At 35.6% G+C, this 14,412-nt stretch overlaps 8 pseudogenes; all 8 read left to right on the plus strand.

Annotated features, from left to right (window-relative positions):
* Positions 1-121, plus strand: LOC145646073 (5S ribosomal RNA; annotated as a pseudogene).
* Positions 122-915: 794 nt separating this feature from the next.
* Positions 916-1,036, plus strand: LOC145646235 (5S ribosomal RNA; annotated as a pseudogene).
* Positions 1,037-1,828: 792 nt separating this feature from the next.
* LOC145646074 (5S ribosomal RNA) lies at positions 1,829-1,949 on the plus strand (annotated as a pseudogene).
* A 794-nt stretch (positions 1,950-2,743) lies between these two features.
* On the plus strand, positions 2,744-2,864 carry LOC145646236 (5S ribosomal RNA; annotated as a pseudogene).
* Positions 2,865-3,656: 792 nt separating this feature from the next.
* LOC145646075 (5S ribosomal RNA) lies at positions 3,657-3,777 on the plus strand (annotated as a pseudogene).
* A 794-nt stretch (positions 3,778-4,571) lies between these two features.
* Positions 4,572-4,692, plus strand: LOC145646237 (5S ribosomal RNA; annotated as a pseudogene).
* A 2,179-nt stretch (positions 4,693-6,871) lies between these two features.
* LOC145646238 (5S ribosomal RNA) lies at positions 6,872-6,992 on the plus strand (annotated as a pseudogene).
* Positions 6,993-11,433: 4,441 nt separating this feature from the next.
* LOC145646076 (5S ribosomal RNA) lies at positions 11,434-11,554 on the plus strand (annotated as a pseudogene).
* Positions 11,555-14,412: the final 2,858 nt, after the last annotated feature.

A 14,412-nucleotide genomic window follows, 5' to 3' on the forward strand; every position in this document is an offset into this window, starting at 1 on the left:
GTTTACGTCCATACCAGCTTCAGCACGCCTCCAATCTCATCTGAACTTGGAAGCTAAGCAAGTTTGTGCCTGGATAGTACTGAGGTGGGACCCTACCTAGGAATACCATGTGCTGTAAGCTTTTCTTGCATCACTTTAATTTACTTTCAAATCTGACATTCTCAAATGTGAAGTGCAGTGATTAATAAAAAAAACTATCTGTTAGCACCTGGGAATAGCAGGTGCTGTAAGTTTTTTTTGCATCACTTTCATTTACTCTCCAACTCACATGCCTGAATGTGAAGTGCAGTGATTCATCAAAAAACTATCTTTTAGCACCTTGGACTACGAACTGCTGTAAGCTTCTCTTGCATCACATTAATTTACTTTCAAGATGACATGCTAGGATGTGAAGTGCAGTGATTAATTAAAAAAACCTATCTGTTAGCACCTGGGAATAGCAGATGCTGTAAGTTTTTCTTGCATCACTTTAATTTAATATGCAACTGACATGCTTGTAAGTGAAGTGTACAGATTAAATAGAAATCTATTAGTACCAGGGAATAGCAGGTGCTGTAAGATTTTATTGCATCCCTTAAATTTATGTTCAAGCTATCAAGCTCAAATTTGAAGTGCAGTGAATAATTAAATCAAACTATCTGTTAGCACCTGGGAATAGCAGATGCTGTAAGTTTTTATTGCATCACTTTAATTTACTCTCCAACTGACATGCTTGAATGTGAAGTGCAGTGATTAATAAAAAAACTGTCTGTTAGTGCCTCCGAATACCAGATGTTGTAAGCTTTTATTGCATCATTTTAATTTACTTTCAAGATAACATTCTAGAATGTCAAGTGCAGGGATTAATAAAAAAAAATGTCAGATTGGTCTTTGATCATATTTTCTATGATTAGGCAATTTGAGTAAGTGTTTAAGGTTTACGGCCATACCAGCTTCAGCACGCCTCCAATCTCATCTGAACTTGGAAGCTAAGCAAGTTTGTGCCTTGATAGTACTGAGGTGGGACCCTACCTAGGAATACCATGTGCTGTAAGCTTTTCTTGCATCACTTTAATTTACTTTCAAGCTGACATGCTCAAATGTGAAGTGCAGTGATTAATAAAAAACCTATCTGTTAGCACCTGGGAATAGCAGATGCTGTAAGTTTTTTTTGCATCACTTTCATTTACTCTCCAACTCACATGCCTGAATGTGAAGTGCAGTGATTCATCAAAAAACTATCTTTTAGCACCTTGGACTACGAACTGCTGTAAGCTTCTCTTGCATCACATTAATTTACTTTCAAGATGACATGCTAGGATGTGAAGTGCAGTGATTAATTAAAAAAAACTATCTGTTAGCACCTGGGAATAGCAGATGCTGTAAGTTTTTCTTGCATCACTTTAATTTAATATGCAAATGACATGCTTGTAAGTGAAGTGTACAGATTAAATAGAAATCTATTAGTACCAGGGAATAGCAGGTGCTGTAAGATTTTATTGCATCCCTTAAATTTATGTTCAAGCTATCAAGCTCAAATTTGAAGTGCAGTGAATAATTAAATCAAACTATCTGTTAGCACCTGGGAATAGCAGATGCTGTAAGTTTTTATTGCATCACTTTAATTTACTCTCCAACTGACATGCTTGAATGTGAAGTGCAGTGATTAATAAAAAAACTGTCTGTTAGTGCCTCCGAATACCAGATGTTGTAAGCTTTTATTGCATCATTTTAATTTACTTTCAAGATAACATTCTAGAATGTCAAGTGCAGGGATTAATAAAAAAAAATGTCAGATTGGTCTTTGATCACATTTTCTATGATTATGCAATTTGAGTAATTGTTTAAGGTTTACGTCCATACCAGCTTCAGCACGCCTCCAATCTCATCTGAACTTGGAAGCTAAGCAAGTTTGTGCCTGGATAGTACTGAGGTGGGACCCTACCTAGGAATACCATGTGCTGTAAGCTTTTCTTGCATCACTTTAATTTACTTTCAAATCTGACATTCTCAAATGTGAAGTGCAGTGATTAATAAAAAAAACTATCTGTTAGCACCTGGGAATAGCAGGTGCTGTAAGTTTTTTTTGCATCACTTTCATTTACTCTCCAACTCACATGCCTGAATGTGAAGTGCAGTGATTCATCAAAAAACTATCTTTTAGCACCTTGGACTACGAACTGCTGTAAGCTTCTCTTGCATCACATTAATTTACTTTCAAGATGACATGCTAGGATGTGAAGTGCAGTGATTAATTAAAAAAACCTATCTGTTAGCACCTGGGAATAGCAGATGCTGTAAGTTTTTCTTGCATCACTTTAATTTAATATGCAACTGACATGCTTGTAAGTGAAGTGTACAGATTAAATAGAAATCTATTAGTACCAGGGAATAGCAGGTGCTGTAAGATTTTATTGCATCCCTTAAATTTATGTTCAAGCTATCAAGCTCAAATTTGAAGTGCAGTGAATAATTAAATCAAACTATCTGTTAGCACCTGGGAATAGCAGATGCTGTAAGTTTTTATTGCATCACTTTAATTTACTCTCCAACTGACATGCTTGAATGTGAAGTGCAGTGATTAATAAAAAAACTGTCTGTTAGTGCCTCCGAATACCAGATGTTGTAAGCTTTTATTGCATCATTTTAATTTACTTTCAAGATAACATTCTAGAATGTCAAGTGCAGGGATTAATAAAAAAAAATGTCAGATTGGTCTTTGATCATATTTTCTATGATTAGGCAATTTGAGTAAGTGTTTAAGGTTTACGGCCATACCAGCTTCAGCACGCCTCCAATCTCATCTGAACTTGGAAGCTAAGCAAGTTTGTGCCTTGATAGTACTGAGGTGGGACCCTACCTAGGAATACCATGTGCTGTAAGCTTTTCTTGCATCACTTTAATTTACTTTCAAGCTGACATGCTCAAATGTGAAGTGCAGTGATTAATAAAAAACCTATCTGTTAGCACCTGGGAATAGCAGATGCTGTAAGTTTTTTTTGCATCACTTTCATTTACTCTCCAACTCACATGCCTGAATGTGAAGTGCAGTGATTCATCAAAAAACTATCTTTTAGCACCTTGGACTACGAACTGCTGTAAGCTTCTCTTGCATCACATTAATTTACTTTCAAGATGACATGCTAGGATGTGAAGTGCAGTGATTAATTAAAAAAAACTATCTGTTAGCACCTGGGAATAGCAGATGCTGTAAGTTTTTCTTGCATCACTTTAATTTAATATGCAAATGACATGCTTGTAAGTGAAGTGTACAGATTAAATAGAAATCTATTAGTACCAGGGAATAGCAGGTGCTGTAAGATTTTATTGCATCCCTTAAATTTATGTTCAAGCTATCAAGCTCAAATTTGAAGTGCAGTGAATAATTAAATCAAACTATCTGTTAGCACCTGGGAATAGCAGATGCTGTAAGTTTTTATTGCATCACTTTAATTTACTCTCCAACTGACATGCTTGAATGTGAAGTGCAGTGATTAATAAAAAAACTGTCTGTTAGTGCCTCCGAATACCAGATGTTGTAAGCTTTTATTGCATCATTTTAATTTACTTTCAAGATAACATTCTAGAATGTCAAGTGCAGGGATTAATAAAAAAAAATGTCAGATTGGTCTTTGATCACATTTTCTATGATTATGCAATTTGAGTAATTGTTTAAGGTTTACGTCCATACCAGCTTCAGCACGCCTCCAATCTCATCTGAACTTGGAAGCTAAGCAAGTTTGTGCCTGGATAGTACTGAGGTGGGACCCTACCTAGGAATACCATGTGCTGTAAGCTTTTCTTGCATCACTTTAATTTACTTTCAAATCTGACATTCTCAAATGTGAAGTGCAGTGATTAATAAAAAAAACTATCTGTTAGCACCTGGGAATAGCAGGTGCTGTAAGTTTTTTTTGCATCACTTTCATTTACTCTCCAACTCACATGCCTGAATGTGAAGTGCAGTGATTCATCAAAAAACTATCTTTTAGCACCTTGGACTACGAACTGCTGTAAGCTTCTCTTGCATCACATTAATTTACTTTCAAGATGACATGCTAGGATGTGAAGTGCAGTGATTAATTAAAAAAACCTATCTGTTAGCACCTGGGAATAGCAGATGCTGTAAGTTTTTCTTGCATCACTTTAATTTAATATGCAACTGACATGCTTGTAAGTGAAGTGTACAGATTAAATAGAAATCTATTAGTACCAGGGAATAGCAGGTGCTGTAAGATTTTATTGCATCCCTTAAATTTATGTTCAAGCTATCAAGCTCAAATTTGAAGTGCAGTGAATAATTAAATCAAACTATCTGTTAGCACCTGGGAATAGCAGATGCTGTAAGTTTTTATTGCATCACTTTAATTTACTCTCCAACTGACATGCTTGAATGTGAAGTGCAGTGATTAATAAAAAAACTGTCTGTTAGTGCCTCCGAATACCAGATGTTGTAAGCTTTTATTGCATCATTTTAATTTACTTTCAAGATAACATTCTAGAATGTCAAGTGCAGGGATTAATAAAAAAAAATGTCAGATTGGTCTTTGATCATATTTTCTATGATTAGGCAATTTGAGTAAGTGTTTAAGGTTTACGGCCATACCAGCTTCAGCACGCCTCCAATCTCATCTGAACTTGGAAGCTAAGCAAGTTTGTGCCTTGATAGTACTGAGGTGGGACCCTACCTAGGAATACCATGTGCTGTAAGCTTTTCTTGCATCACTTTAATTTACTTTCAAGCTGACATGCTCAAATGTGAAGTGCAGTGATTAATAAAAAACCTATCTGTTAGCACCTGGGAATAGCAGATGCTGTAAGTTTTTTTTGCATCACTTTCATTTACTCTCCAACTCACATGCCTGAATGTGAAGTGCAGTGATTAATAAAAAAACTGTCTGTTAGTGCCTCCGAATACCAGATGTTGTAAGCTTTTATTGCATCATTTTAATTTACTTTCAAGATAACATTCTAGAATGTCAAGTGCAGGGATTAATAAAAAAAATGTCAGATTGGTCTTTGATCATATTTTCTATGATTATGCAATTTGAGTAAGTGTTTAAGGTTTACGTCCATGCCAGCTTCAGCACGCCTCCAATCTCATCTGAACTTGGAAGCTAAGCAAGTTTGTGCCTGGATAGTACTGAGGTGGGACCCTACCTAGGAATACCATGTGCTGTAAGCTTTTCTTGCATCACTTTAATTTACTTTCAAGCTGACATTCTCAAATGTGAAGTGCAGTGATTAATAAAAAAAACTATCTGTTAGCACCTGGGAATAGCAGTTGCTGTAAGTTTTTTTTGCATCACTTTCATTTACTCTCCAACTCGCATGCCTGAATGTGAAGTGCAGTGATTCATCAAAAAACTATCTTTTAGCACCTTGGACTATGAGATGCTGTAAGCTTCTCTTGCATCACTTTAATTTACTTTCAAGATGACATGCTAGGATGTGAAGTGCAGTGATTAATTAAAAAAACCTATCTGTTAGCACCTGGGAATAGCAGATGCTGTAAGTTTTTCTTGCATCACTTTAATTTAATATGCAACTGACATGCTTGTAAGTGAAGTGTACAGATTAAATAGAAATCTATTAGTACCAGGGAATAGCAGGTGCTGTAAGATTTTATTGCATCCCTTAAATTTATGTTCAAGCTATCAAGCTCAAATTTGAAGTGCAGTGAATAATTAAATCAAACTATCTGTTAGCACCTGGGAATAGCAGATGCTGTAAGTTTTTATTGCATCACTTTAATTTACTCTCCAACTGACATGCTTGAATGTGAAGTGCAGTGATTAATAAAAAAACTGTCTGTTAGTGCCTCCGAATACCAGATGTTGTAAGCTTTTATTGCATCATTTTAATTTACTTTCAAGATAACATTCTAGAATGTCAAGTGCAGGGATTAATAAAAAAAATGTCAGATTGGTCTTTGATCATATTTTCTATGATTATGCAATTTGAGTAAGTGTTTAAGGTTTACGTCCATGCCAGCTTCAGCACGCCTCCAATCTCATCTGAACTTGGAAGCTAAGCAAGTTTGTACCTGGATAGTACTGAGGTGGGACCCTACCTAGGAATACCATGTGCTGTAAGCTTTTCTTGCATCACTTTAATTTACTTTCAAGCTGACATGCTCAAATGTGAAGTGCAGTGATTAATAAAAAAAACTATCTGTTAGCACCTGGGAATAGCAGGTGCTGTAAGTTTTTTTTGCATCACTTTCATTTACTCTCCAACTCACATGCCTGAATGTGAAGTGCAGTGATTCATCAAAAAACTATCTTTTAGCACCTTGGACTACGAACTGCTGTAAGCTTCTCTTGCATCACATTAATTTACTTTCAAGATGACATGCTAGGATGTGAAGTGCAGTGATTAATTAAAAAAACCTATCTGTTAGCACCTGGGAATAGCAGATGCTGTAAGTTTTTCTTGCATCACTTTAATTTAATATGCAACTGACATGCTTGTAAGTGAAGTGTACAGATTAAATAGAAATCTATTAGTACCAGGGAATAGCAGGTGCTGTAAGATTTTATTGCATCCCTTAAATTTATGTTCAAGCTATCAAGCTCAAATTTGAAGTGCAGTGAATAATTAAATCAAACTATCTGTTAGCACCTGGGAATAGCAGATGCTGTAAGTTTTTATTGCATCACTTTAATTTACTCTCCAACTGACATGCTTGAATGTGAAGTGCAGTGATTAATAAAAAAACTGTCTGTTAGTGCCTCCGAATACCAGATGTTGTAAGCTTTTATTGCATCATTTTAATTTACTTTCAAGATAACATTCTAGAATGTCAAGTGCAGGGATTAATAAAAAAAAAATGTCAGATTGGTCTTTGATCATATTTTCTATGATTAGGCAATTTGAGTAAGTGTTTAAGGTTTACGGCCATACCAGCTTCAGCACGCCTCCAATCTCATCTGAACTTGGAAGCTAAGCAAGTTTGTGCCTTGATAGTACTGAGGTGGGACCCTACCTAGGAATACCATGTGCTGTAAGCTTTTCTTGCATCACTTTAATTTACTTTCAAGCTGACATGCTCAAATGTGAAGTGCAGTGATTAATAAAAAACCTATCTGTTAGCACCTGGGAATAGCAGATGCTGTAAGTTTTTTTTGCATCACTTTCATTTACTCTCCAACTCACATGCCTGAATGTGAAGTGCAGTGATTCATCAAAAAACTATCTTTTAGCACCTTGGACTACGAACTGCTGTAAGCTTCTCTTGCATCACATTAATTTACTTTCAAGATGACATGCTAGGATGTGAAGTGCAGTGATTAATTAAAAAAAACTATCTGTTAGCACCTGGGAATAGCAGATGCTGTAAGTTTTTCTTGCATCACTTTAATTTAATATGCAAATGACATGCTTGTAAGTGAAGTGTACAGATTAAATAGAAATCTATTAGTACCAGGGAATAGCAGGTGCTGTAAGATTTTATTGCATCCCTTAAATTTATGTTCAAGCTATCAAGCTCAAATTTGAAGTGCAGTGAATAATTAAATCAAACTATCTGTTAGCACCTGGGAATAGCAGATGCTGTAAGTTTTTATTGCATCACTTTAATTTACTCTCCAACTGACATGCTTGAATGTGAAGTGCAGTGATTAATAAAAAAACTGTCTGTTAGTGCCTCCGAATACCAGATGTTGTAAGCTTTTATTGCATCATTTTAATTTACTTTCAAGATAACATTCTAGAATGTCAAGTGCAGGGATTAATAAAAAAAATGTCAGATTGGTCTTTGATCATATTTTCTATGATTATGCAATTTGAGTAAGTGTTTAAGGTTTGCGTCCATGCCAGCTTCAGCACGCCTCCAATCTCATCTGAACTTGGAAGCTAAGCAAGTTTGTGCCTGGATAGTACTGAGGTGGGACCCTACCTAGGAATACCATGTGCTGTAAGCTTTTCTTGCATCACTTTAATTTACTTTCAAGCTGACATGCTCAAATGTGAAGTGCAGTGATTAATAAAAAACCTATCTGTTAGCACCTGGGAATAGCAGATGCTGTAAGTTTTTTTTGCATCACTTTCATTTACTCTCCAACTCACATGCCTGAATGTGAAGTGCAGTGATTCATCAAAAAACTATCTTTTAGCACCTTGGACTACGAACTGCTGTAAGCTTCTCTTGCATCACATTAATTTACTTTCAAGATGACATGCTAGGATGTGAAGTGCAGTGATTAATTAAAAAAACCTATCTGTTAGCACCTGGGAATAGCAGATGCTGTAAGTTTTTCTTGCATCACTTTAATTTAATATGCAAATGACATGCTTGTAAGTGAAGTGTACAGATTAAATAGAAATCTATTAGTACCAGGGAATAGCAGGTGCTGTAAGATTTTATTTCATCCCTTAAATTTATGTTCAAGCTATCAAGCTCAAATTTGAAGTGCAGTGAATAATTAAATCAAACTATCTGTTAGCACCTGGGAATAGCAGATGCTGTAAGTTTTTATTGCATCACTTTAATTTACTCTCCAACTGACATGCTTGAATGTGAAGTGCAGTGATTAATAAAAAAACTGTCTGTTAGTGCCTCCGAATACCAGATGTTGTAAGCTTTTATTGCATCATTTTAATTTACTTTCAAGATAACATTCTAGAATGTCAAGTGCAGGGATTAATAAAAAAAATGTCAGATTGGTCTTTGATCATATTTTCTATGATTATGCAATTTGAGTAAGTGTTTAAGGTTTGCATCCATGCCAGCTTCAGCATGCCTCCAATCTCATCTGAACTTGGAAGCTAAGCAAGTTTGTGCCTGGATAGTACTGAGGTGGGACCCTACCTAGGAATACCATGTGCTGTAAGCTTTTCTTGCATCACTTTAATTTACTTTCAAGCTGACATGCTCAAATGTGAAGTGCAGTGATTAATAAAAAACCTATCTGTTAGCACCTGGGAATAGCAGATGCTGTAAGTTTTTTTTGCATCACTTTCATTTACTCTCCAACTCACATGCCTGAATGTGAAGTGCAGTGATTCATCAAAAAACTATCTTTTAGCACCTTGGACTACGAACTGCTGTAAGCTTCTCTTGCATCACATTAATTTACTTTCAAGATGACATGCTAGGATGTGAAGTGCAGTGATTAATTAAAAAAACCTATCTGTTAGCACCTGGGAATAGCAGATGCTGTAAGTTTTTCTTGCATCACTTTAATTTAATATGCAAATGACATGCTTGTAAGTGAAGTGTACAGATTAAATAGAAATCTATTAGTACCAGGGAATAGCAGGTGCTGTAAGATTTTATTGCATCCCTTAAATTTATGTTCAAGCTATCAAGCTCAAATTTGAAGTGCAGTGAATAATTAAATCAAACTATCTGTTAGCACCTGGGAATAGCAGATGCTGTAAGTTTTTATTGCATCACTTTAATTTACTCTCCAACTGACATGCTTGAATGTGAAGTGCAGTGATTAATAAAAAAACTGTCTGTTAGTGCCTCCGAATACCAGATGTTGTAAGCTTTTATTGCATCATTTTAATTTACTTTCAAGATAACATTCTAGAATGTCAAGTGCAGGGATTAATAAAAAAAATGTCAGATTGGTCTTTGATCATATTTTCTATGATTATGCAATTTGAGTAAGTGTTTAAGGTTTACGTCCATGCCAGCTTCAGCACGCCTCCAATCTCATCTGAACTTGGAAGCTAAGCAAGTTTGTGCCTGGATAGTACTGAGGTGGGACCCTACCTAGGAATACCATGTGCTGTAAGCTTTTCTTGCATCACTTTAATTTACTTTCAAGCTGACATGCTCAAATGTGAAGTGCAGTGATTAATAAAAAACCTATCTGTTAGCACCTGGGAATAGCAGATGCTGTAAGTTTTTTTTGCATCACTTTCATTTACTCTCCAACTCACATGCCTGAATGTGAAGTGCAGTGATTCATCAAAAAACTATCTTTTAGCACCTTGGACTACGAACTGCTGTAAGCTTCTCTTGCATCACATTAATTTACTTTCAAGATGACATGCTAGGATGTGAAGTGCAGTGATTAATTAAAAAAACCTATCTGTTAGCACCTGGGAATAGCAGATGCTGTAAGTTTTTCTTGCATCACTTTAATTTAATATGCAAATGACATGCTTGTAAGTGAAGTGTACAGATTAAATAGAAATCTATTAGTACCAGGGAATAGCAGGTGCTGTAAGATTTTATTGCATCCCTTAAATTTATGTTCAAGCTATCAAGCTCAAATTTGAAGTGCAGTGAATAATTAAATCAAACTATCTGTTAGCACCTGGGAATAGCAGATGCTGTAAGTTTTTATTGCATCACTTTAATTTACTCTCCAACTGACATGCTTGAATGTGAAGTGCAGTGATTAATAAAAAAACTGTCTGTTAGTGCCTCCGAATACCAGATGTTGTAAGCTTTTATTGCATCATTTTAATTTACTTTCAAGATAACATTCTAGAATGTCAAGTGCAGGGATTAATAAAAAAAATGTCAGATTGGTCTTTGATCATATTTTCTATGATTATGCAATTTGAGTAAGTGTTTAAGGTTTACGTCCATGCCAGCTTCAGCACGCCTCCAATCTCATCTGAACTTGGAAGCTAAGCAAGTTTGTGCCTGGATAGTACTGAGGTGGGACCCTACCTAGGAATACCATGTGCTGTAAGCTTTTCTTGCATCACTTTAATTTACTTTCAAGCTGACATTCTCAAATGTGAAGTGCAGTGATTAATAAAAAAAACTATCTGTTAGCACCTGGGAATAGCATTTGCTGCAAGTTTTTTTTGCATCACTTTCATTTACTCTCCAACTCGCATGCCTGAATGTGAAGTGCAGTGATTCATCAAAAAACTATCTTTTAGCACCTTGGACTATGAGATGCTGTAAGCTTCTCTTGCATCACTTTAATTTACTTTCAAGATGACATGCTAGGATGTGAAGTGCAGTGATTAATTAAAAAAACCTATCTGTTAGCACCTGGGAATAGCAGATGCTGTAAGTTTTTCTTGCATCACTTTAATTTAATATGCAACTGACATGCTTGTAAGTGAAGTGTACAGATTAAATAGAAATCTATTAGTACCAGGGAATAGCAGGTGCTGTAAGATTTTATTGCATCCCTTAAATTTATGTTCAAGCTATCAAGCTCAAATTTGAAGTGCAGTGAATAATTAAATCAAACTATCTGTTAGCACCTGGGAATAGCAGATGCTGTAAGTTTTTATTGCATCACTTTAATTTACTCTCCAACTGACATGCTTGAATGTGAAGTGCAGTGATTAATAAAAAAACTGTCTGTTAGTGCCTCCGAATACCAGATGTTGTAAGCTTTTTTTGCATCATTTTAATTTACTTTCAAGATAACATTCTAGAATGTCAAGTGCAGGGATTAATAAAAAAAAATGTCAGATTGGTCTTTGATCATATTTTCTATGATTATGCAATTTGAGTAAGTGTTTAAGGTTTACGTCCATACCAGCTTCAGCACGCCTCCAATCTCATCTGAACTTGGAAGCTAAGCAAGTTTGTGCCTGGATAGTACTGAGGTGGGACCCTACCTAGGAATACCATGTGCTGTAAGCTTTTCTTGCATCACTTTAATTTACTTTCAAGCTGACATGCTCAAATGTGAAGTGCAGTGATTAATAAAAAACCTATCTGTTAGCACCTGGGAATAGCAGATGCTGTAAGTTTTTTTTGCATCACTTTCATTTACTCTCCAACTCACATGCCTGAATGTGAAGTGCAGTGATTCATCAAAAAACTATCTTTTAGCACCTTGGACTACGAACTGCTGTAAGCTTCTCTTGCATCACATTAATTTACTTTCAAGATGACATGCTAGGATGTGAAGTGCAGTGATTAATTAAAAAAAACTATCTGTTAGCACCTGGGAATAGCAGATGCTGTAAGTTTTTCTTGCATCACTTTAATTTAATATGCAAATGACATGCTTGTAAGTGAAGTGTACAGATTAAATAGAAATCTATTAGTACCAGGGAATAGCAGGTGCTGTAAGATTTTATTGCATCCCTTAAATTTATGTTCAAGCTATCAAGCTCAAATTTGAAGTGCAGTGAATAATTAAATCAAACTATCTGTTAGCACCTGGGAATAGCAGATGCTGTAAGTTTTTATTGCATCACTTTAATTTACTCTCCAACTGACATGCTTGAATGTGAAGTGCAGTGATTAATAAAAAAACTGTCTGTTAGTGCCTCCGAATACCAGATGTTGTAAGCTTTTATTGCATCATTTTAATTTACTTTCAAGATAACATTCTAGAATGTCAAGTGCAGGGATTAATAAAAAAAATGTCAGATTGGTCTTTGATCATATTTTCTATGATTATGCAATTTGAGTAAGTGTTTAAGGTTTACGTCCATGCCAGCTTCAGCACGCCTCCAATCTCATCTGAACTTGGAAGCTAAGCAAGTTTGTGCCTGGATAGTACTGAGGTGGGACCCTACCTAGGAATACCATGTGCTGTAAGCTTTTCTTGCATCACTTTAATTTACTTTCAAGCTGACATTCTCAAATGTGAAGTGCAGTGATTAATAAAAAAAACTATCTGTTAGCACCTGGGAATAGCAGTTGCTGTAAGTTTTTTTTGCATCACTTTCATTTACTCTCCAACTCGCATGCCTGAATGTGAAGTGCAGTGATTCATCAAAAAACTATCTTTTAGCACCTTGGACTACGAATTGCTGTAAGCTTCTCTTGCATCACATTAATTTACTTTCAAGATGACATGCTAGGATGTGAAGTGCAGTGATTAATTAAAAAAACCTATCTGTTAGCACCTGGGAATAGCAGATGCTGTAAGTTTTTCTTGCATCACTTTAATTTAATATGCAAATGACATGCTTGTAAGTGAAGTGTACAGATTAAATAGAAATCTATTAGTACCAGGGAATAGCAGGTGCTGTAAGATTTTATTGCATCCCTTAAATTTATGTTCAAGCTATCAATCTCAAATTTGAAGTGCAGTGAATAATTAAATCAAACTATCTGTTAGCACCTGGGAATAGCAGATGCTGTAAGTTTTTATTGCATCACTTTAATTTACTCTCCAACTGACATGCTTGAATGTGAAGTGCAGTGATTAATAAAAAAACTGTCTGTTAGTGCCTCCGAATACCAGATGTTGTAAGCTTTTATTGCATCATTTTAATTTACTTTCAAGATAACATTCTAGAATGTCAAGTGCAGGGATTAATAAAAAAAATGTCAGATTGGTCTTTGATCATATTTTCTATGATTATGCAATTTGAGTAAGTGTTTAAGGTTTACGTCCATGCCAGCTTCAGCACGCCTCCAATCTCATCTGAACTTGGAAGCTAAGCAAGTTTGTGCCTGGATAGTACTGAGGTGGGACCCTACCTAGGAATACCATGTGCTGTAAGCTTTTCTTGCATCACTTTAATTTACTTTCAAGCTGACATGCTCAAATGTGAAGTGCAGTGATTAATAAAAAACCTATCTGTTAGCACCTGGGAATAGCAGATGCTGTAAGTTTTTTTTGCATCACTTTCATTTACTCTCCAACTCACATGCCTGAATGTGAAGTGCAGTGATTCATCAAAAAACTATCTTTTAGCACCTTGGACTACGAACTGCTGTAAGCTTCTCTTGCATCACATTAATTTACTTTCAAGATGACATGCTAGGATGTGAAGTGCAGTGATTAATTAAAAAAAACTATCTGTTAGCACCTGGGAATAGCAGATGCTGTAAGTTTTTCTTGCATCACTTTAATTTAATATGCAAATGACATGCTTGTAAGTGAAGTGTACAGATTAAATAGAAATCTATTAGTACCAGGGAATAGCAGGTGCTGTAAGATTTTATTGCATCCCTTAAATTTATGTTCAAGCTATCAAGCTCAAATTTGAAGTGCAGTGAATAATTAAATCAAACTATCTGTTAGCACCTGGGAATAGCAGATGCTGTAAGTTTTTATTGCATCACTTTAATTTACTCTCCAACTGACATGCTTGAATGTGAAGTGCAGTGATTAATAAAAAAACTGTCTGTTAGTGCCTCCGAATACCAGATGTTGTAAGCTTTTATTGCATCATTTTAATTTACTTTCAAGATAACATTCTAGAATGTCAAGTGCAGGGATTAATAAAAAAAATGTCAGATTGGTCTTTGATCATATTTTCTATGATTATGCAATTTGAGTAAGTGTTTAAGGTTTACGTCCATGCCAGCTTCAGCACGCCTCCAATCTCATCTGAACTTGGAAGCTAAGCAAGTTTGTGCCTGGATAGTACTGAGGTGGGACCCTACCTAGGAATACCATGTGCTGTAAGCTTTTCTTGCATCACTTTAATTTACTTTCAAGCTGACATTCTCAAATGTGAAGTGCAGTGATTAATAAAAAAAACTATCTGTTAGCACCTGGGAATAGCAGTTGCTGTAAGTTTTTTTTGCAT

The sequence above is a fragment of the Electrophorus electricus genome, chromosome 13, assembly GCF_041902795.1.
Source record: "Electrophorus electricus isolate QZ-2024a chromosome 13, ASM4190279v1, whole genome shotgun sequence".
Lineage (NCBI taxonomy): Eukaryota > Metazoa > Chordata > Actinopteri > Gymnotiformes > Gymnotidae > Electrophorus > Electrophorus electricus.